Source organism: Myripristis murdjan, chromosome 2 (genome assembly GCF_902150065.1).
Source record: "Myripristis murdjan chromosome 2, fMyrMur1.1, whole genome shotgun sequence".
Taxonomy (NCBI): Eukaryota; Metazoa; Chordata; class Actinopteri; order Holocentriformes; family Holocentridae; genus Myripristis; species Myripristis murdjan.
In genome coordinates, this window is record NC_043981.1 from 8,968,296 (window position 1) to 8,974,661 (window position 6,366).

A 6,366-nucleotide genomic window follows, 5' to 3' on the forward strand; every position below is an offset into this window, starting at 1 on the left:
ACACACACACACACACACACACACACACACTTTTCACCCCCCTCCTTCCCCTTCATCCCACACTTGATAAACCTTCAGCCCCAGACAATAAATAGCCTCTCAGACGGTTGGTGACATCACAGCTGTGGAATGTTTTAGAAGACAGAAGACAGTGAGAGGGCACTGCAGGGTCCGGGGTTTACACGCCGCTGCACTGTCCTAACACACACACACACGTACTTGTCTGTTCACTCCAATCAAATTAGTCACTGGTCCTGTTTCCAGCCTACATGAACGGTCCTTAGGACTTTGTATGGTGTGTGTGTGTAGTGTGTAAGCGTATGTGTGTGCTATCCTACTCTTCAAAGGGCAGCTTATCGAACAAAGCGCACCATAAACACTCCCATATTCCTCCAATGGTCCAACTACATGATATGGCAGTAATTCTGAGCTTAGCAACCATGAGGAAAAACTCACAAAACCTTGACTGACTGGTACATGGAAAATATTTTTTAGACCTTTAAAACTTTAGCTGTTACATGAATAAATAAATAAGTCTGAAACTCATGTTAAGCTGGTAACACAGTGCTTGCTGTTCTACCAAGAACTCAGAGTATCCATTTGAAAATGAAGGGAAAAAAAATCTCCCCCATCACGTTTTCTGTCTTTTTCAAGGTGGAATTGCAGTTTTGTGTCCATTTTCACATTTCATGAGCCCACCCAAGGTCATTACATGGTAATCAATAAATCATTTAATTAATGAGTCATTAAGAACCAATAGGTCATTATGTTGATTAATAGGTCATTAGGCCCTCAGTGTCAGGCTCTCCCCGCGGTAACTCCATTTAGAGTCACAAAGATAAGTCGTCTGTGTTTTCCTGAGGAACATGCAGCCACCGGATTAACATAAACTGACTGTTTACAAGCAGATATTATCCCAGATAACATGTAAGCTGAGTCTTCAGTTTCTCTCCAACAATAACCCTGTTTGAATGAGAACAAACACAATGTGATAGTGAAGAGGGAGACTGTCCTCTCCTCTGAAGCTGAACCTGACATTTGACTTCCCCGTGGAGAAGTTCACTGTTTCACTTTCTTGGAGCAAGTGAAATTTTACTTCTCTTGGGCGGATCAGTGGAGTGTCACAAAAATATCCATGGGAAAAAGATGTTAAATAAAGAAAACATTTTTTTCATATTTATAACTATACTGATGCCAACCAACTTGTCCTCACAATCCCCAAACAATCCTCCCATGTCCCTGTTCATAAGCGTCCTTGCATGTCAGGTAACACAACCTTTACCCAAACACAGTGCCACAGAAAAGACATTATCTTTTACTAACCCCCCCCACCCACACCCACAACACACACACACACACACACACACACACACACACACACACACACACACACACACACACACACACACACACACAAAACCGGGTACTTCTCTGCACCTCGGTGACAAAGGCTGTAACTAGAAACTGGAGCCCAGCCAAGGAAGTGACCTGACAATAAAAAGGGACCTGACATTCAAGTTACTCATTACACCTGTGGGAACACTCATTTGTTCTTGTCGGCTACTTCCCCACCAAACAAAAAAAAAAAAAAAAAAAAAAAAGAAAGCTCTGTTCAGCTGCTTTTTGGCAGTTCATTATCTACACAGCCTGAAAGATTACCACAGATTACCTGACTGGCTTGGACTGCATCACCGTGTGTCTGATTATTGTATATGCGTCTAGCAACAGTAGCTGGAGTAGAGGCATTGTGTTGGTCACTTTTATTCATCTAGTGCATTCAGGATGAGCCTGATTATGGAGGATCAAGTCTGACTTCAAGCAATCGATTTATTTTGCAGACAGTATGTGCTAAGAAGAGTCAGAGTGCGCAGTATTGAAAGATACATTCAAGGTTTGGTGCTGATTCAGCCACTTTCAGAGGACTGTGTCAGTGAATCAGGTGTAGAACTTGAGCCCATATTAGTTAGCTAACTTGTTTTGTATGTAAACAATGTAAAAAATGAAAGAGTAAGACAAATTCAATCAATCCATGCACAAAAAAATGAACAACCAGATGTTATAAATACATCCCACAAGTGCTGGACTGGCATACCCTCATTAGCCTGGAATGGTGGTAAATGAAATTAAACTGCTGTAATAAAGTCACAAATCAAATACATGTATGAAATTAAAAAAAAAAAAAAAAAAAAGTAAGTAAATACACCTTCCTCAATTTATTTTTGCGCTTATCACTTCATTTTTATGTTTGAATTGTTAATGATTCATTCGTTTATTTATTCATATGGAAGACTTGGCTCCCCATAAATGATATGTGATGGTAATATTTAGTGATATTTCCCCCAGTAACTCGTAATAGAAGCTGTCGTCTAGAACAGCACAATTGAAAAATATGAATTAATGTTGGAAATACTCGACTTTTCAACTCAGTAGCACTGGGACTGCTTGAAAACAGCTTCAACTCTAACTAGGTCAATCATTATGGTGCTTCAACACAATATTCTGTTTTTGAAACCGTACACTTCACTCAGTTAGGGTTACTCGCTTCTCTCTCTGTGTGAGCCATCAAAGGAAAACAAGTGTGAACTCAGAGCCAGTTTTATAGCTCTACCTAATCATTCACTAACAAGCAGGTGCCAATTACCCTGACAAAACATAGCTCATATTCTGCAGGATACAGGGCTGGCTGTTGTCTGCCTGTCTGTCTTCATTCTCTCAGCACAATCTCTCACCAACAGGGAGCCTGCAGGATCTGGCAAGTTAAATTTAAGGCCTTTCAAAGTAGTTTTTGTAAACAGGAACACAAACAGCGGGAATATTGTAAAAGAACAGTACTATACAATTAAAATGAATGGAAGCACTGTGTCCAAAAAAAACTCACTACATTAGAAAACATCTCATCCCTGGACTAATAATGCCACAGAAACAAGATATACCTATTTAAATAGCTTCTCCATTTAGTTTTTTTTAGCTGCAGGGATTAGTTATTTACATATGTGTTAACTGGACTGCCTAAAGACCATAGGAACAACATATACAAACAGGTTACTTAATGTTGTCCCTCATTTGAAACCAGTACCGCAATTAAACAAATGTAGAAAGTGAAAGAGGCCTTTTACTTAGCTACAAACCATAAGTGTCATTGTCTCATGGCTGGGGACTGTGCATGGAGCTCAGCAAGAGAGGAATACAGAGCAAGTCGGTCACAGAGGCACAAAGGAAGCTACTGTGGGAGCTTCCAGCAGCAGGGTTTTAATTCTGAGGGACCAAGGCCTCTCAACCAGCCTTTGAACTATTTAGTTGAAAATTTCCCAACAGTTTGTGAGAGGGAAGCAGGGTCCAGGGAATTGGATGTTTGTGTGCATGAACGTGTGTATGTGCAGGCTTATGTTGCTGGAAACAGAGAGAGCTTGACTTTTGGCAACACAGTATTACATCCAGTCTGGTTTTAATCCTGATGGTATTACAATATCCTGACCAGTTTTAAGTAAACGAAGACAGACAAAAGTCAAAGAAAGCAAAATAATGCCAGCTTCAGAAAGTGAATGAATAACAACAGCACAGAGGTTGTGGTTTCATTCATAGAAAACAAGCAAGATATGCATTTGTGGGTGGGACTGTTATCTGGAAGATGGATTTGCACCAGAGAGTGTTGTGGGAATTTAGCCCCACCTCACTATGTGGATCTATTTAATGCAAGGTTAGAATCAAATTCACAAAAAATGCAAAAATGCAGGCAAAACAGCAGGAATATGCATTCTTAATGTGGAACGACTGAAAAAACACAACAAAAACCATGGTCTCTCAACTATGGCCGAACAAGCACATCTAAGGGCTACATGAAGGTTGCAGCATGCTTACTCCCATGGTCCTTGACAGATCAATAGCTGTGCTTGATACCGTGTTTATCAAGGTGACACTCTCCACTCGCCTAGCAGTTACTCTGTTCTGTTTCCCTAGGGAAGAATGGCCATTGTGAGAGTGTGTGTGTGTGTGTGTGTGTGTGTGTGTGTGTGTGTGTGTGTATGCGTGTGTGTTTATGGGAGAGAGAGAGAGACAATGAAGGAAAGAGAGGGTCACACCAATTTTCCCAGCCATTGTGGACAATATATTGATTCCCAAATCAAATGGGCAGCAGGGTGGCGCATTGATTAGTGAAACAAACCTTCAGTTATAGGACAAAGGCTTCAACCTATGAAATATCAACTGACTTTGAGGAACACATTCAATCCCTACCAGCTTGAAACGTGCTGCTCTCTCACTGTGCTATGACCCCCCTGTAAAAAGAGGGGAAGCAAAAACTGAATACCCCCCCCCCCCCCCCCCCACCCCCCTTTAAAAAAAAAAAAGAGAATCAATAGAGGAAAGGGAATGAATGTGCTTGTCAGCTGATGTCCTTCACCACCTATAGCAGTGAGGAGAAAAAGCAGCTACAAGGCTTGTCATAGCAAACTGTTCTCAAGTCCTCGACACATGCATGCACTCAAACACACAACAGGAACAAACAGCACTGTGTACATCCACTCTAAACCCAGAAACCCATTTAAAGACACACATATAGAGAATCCCAGCTGGCTAAGTTCAAGTCCCTGAATGTAGGTTAGCAGAGTAATCCTTTAGGCCAGGGTAAAGATGTCAGTGGGCTAAGGCAACCTGCTCACACTCGGAGGATGGGCTGCTGTGTGTGGCTGTGTGTGGCTGTATAGCACTCACAAGAATTGATGTGCATGTGGCGCTGCTTTGACAATGATAAAGTCAGCCCATTATAAGTCTACGGGCTGTGATTGGCATTTACACAAAGCAGCAGGAAATAACTGGGGAGAAAAGCTGGAGAAAATTAAACGCATGATAATGGACAACCTCCCGCAAAGTCTCCTGTTATATTCTCCAAAAATCAACCTGCATTTTTTTTTTTTTTTTTTTTTTTTTTTTTTAGTTTTGCATGCATAATACTAGTATTGGTGTGCATTTGCATATTGCAAGTACTTATTTAAACTGGCTACCCTTGTGTAACATTAAGCTTACAGTAAAAGGAGCCTGAACCTCCTAAAGCTCAGCCGATTAGGAAAATGAACAAGCTGGTTGCCACAAGGGTAAATCGAAGCAAGCAGTTGCACTTGAAACACACATCAAACATCAAATATTGTTGACTAAAGAAGCCAGAATGTTTTTCTTTAATCAGAAAACATACGATTTCCATGAATTGGCTACACCATTCATGGGATCCGAGGCAGGCTACGTGTAACCTCGCTACATAATCCGGATAGCTTGATTTCCTTACCCCCTTTCTTCAGGATCCAGTGATAATCCTCAAGTATAGCCTTTAATTTTCAACACAGCCCTGCGAGTTAGTTTGGTTCCTCCGTCCTGTCTTCGCGGCACAAGCCTCTCCGCTCAGGTAGGACTTGGTTTCTGTGTTGTGGCCATAACCCCAGACAGGCAGTGTGTGTATGTGTGTGTGCGTGTGTGAGAGAGAGAGAGAGTCGCGCCTCGGCTATGCTGAAACAAATGTGGGAACCGTGGATTGAGCTTTCTACTCGAACAATAAAGAGCAACACACCGCCTCCAGCACTAGGGACCCGGCACCACACTGTCACACCGGGAGAAAGTGATTTGCTGATGAGCGACGCCACCTGAAGGTGATTTGGGGAAGTGCAACGACCTCGTGTTGGTTTTGTTGGGATTGTATAGTAATATAAGAGTCAGTATGAAGCTACACAAGGACTCAGGTCTGCAAAGCAAATTATTGGCTTCGGAAAGGTGTACCTCTGTCTTCCACATTTTGCGGACGACACCAATGTATGGCAAAAGGCATATGGCCAGTACGGGGGTCGAACCCGCGACCTTGGCGTTATTAGCACCACGCTCTAACCAACTGAGCTAACCGGCCATCATATTCCAAAATAAGAGCACGACGATATTTCAGAAAGTGGACACTGTATTTTATTTTATTTTATTTTATTTTGTTGAATAAATAGAAGTTGTGCACCCGACACTTTCGTATTTTCTGTACTGAGGTAAACTTTGTTTTACATACGAACGGTGTGGTTGGATATTCATACCTCATATTTTTGCTGTCCTTGCATGTATTTAATAAAAAAGCACCCGAAACTATTAGCTGGAGGCGTTATAAATTATAAATCAATTACAGATCAAAACATACTCACATGGTGTTCGCCAAAAGCAGTCTTCCTCCCTTCATCCACCGATTTCTGTTCGCTCACCTCTGTGTTCATACCAATTTTTGCCATATAAACCTATTACAAATCAGTGTACTCCACACGGAAGTGACAAAATTGTCCCAAAGAATGAAATAAAAACGTGTAACAGTAATTGCAGTTTTTATGTGCTTCACGCATTTCGTGCATT

At 41.6% G+C, this 6,366-nt stretch overlaps 1 protein-coding gene and 1 non-coding gene across 4 annotated transcripts in view; both read right to left on the reverse strand.

The window, feature by feature from the left end:
• The window catches only part of LOC115371355 (FERM, ARHGEF and pleckstrin domain-containing protein 1-like), a 70,445-nt gene extending 64,868 nt beyond the window's left edge, over positions 1–5,577 (reverse strand). For all 3 annotated transcript variants that reach the window (XM_030068701.1, XM_030068692.1, XM_030068683.1), the window contains exon 1: positions 5,279–5,577. The gene's annotated coding sequence lies outside the window, so the exon portion shown is untranslated. The remainder of the gene's footprint in view (positions 1–5,278) is intronic.
• Positions 5,578–5,813: 236 nt separating this feature from the next.
• Positions 5,814–5,887, reverse strand: trnai-aau (transfer RNA isoleucine (anticodon AAU)). The gene has a single exon. It is a non-coding gene; the product is annotated as a tRNA-Ile (tRNA).
• Between the last annotated feature and the right edge of the window lie 479 nt (positions 5,888–6,366).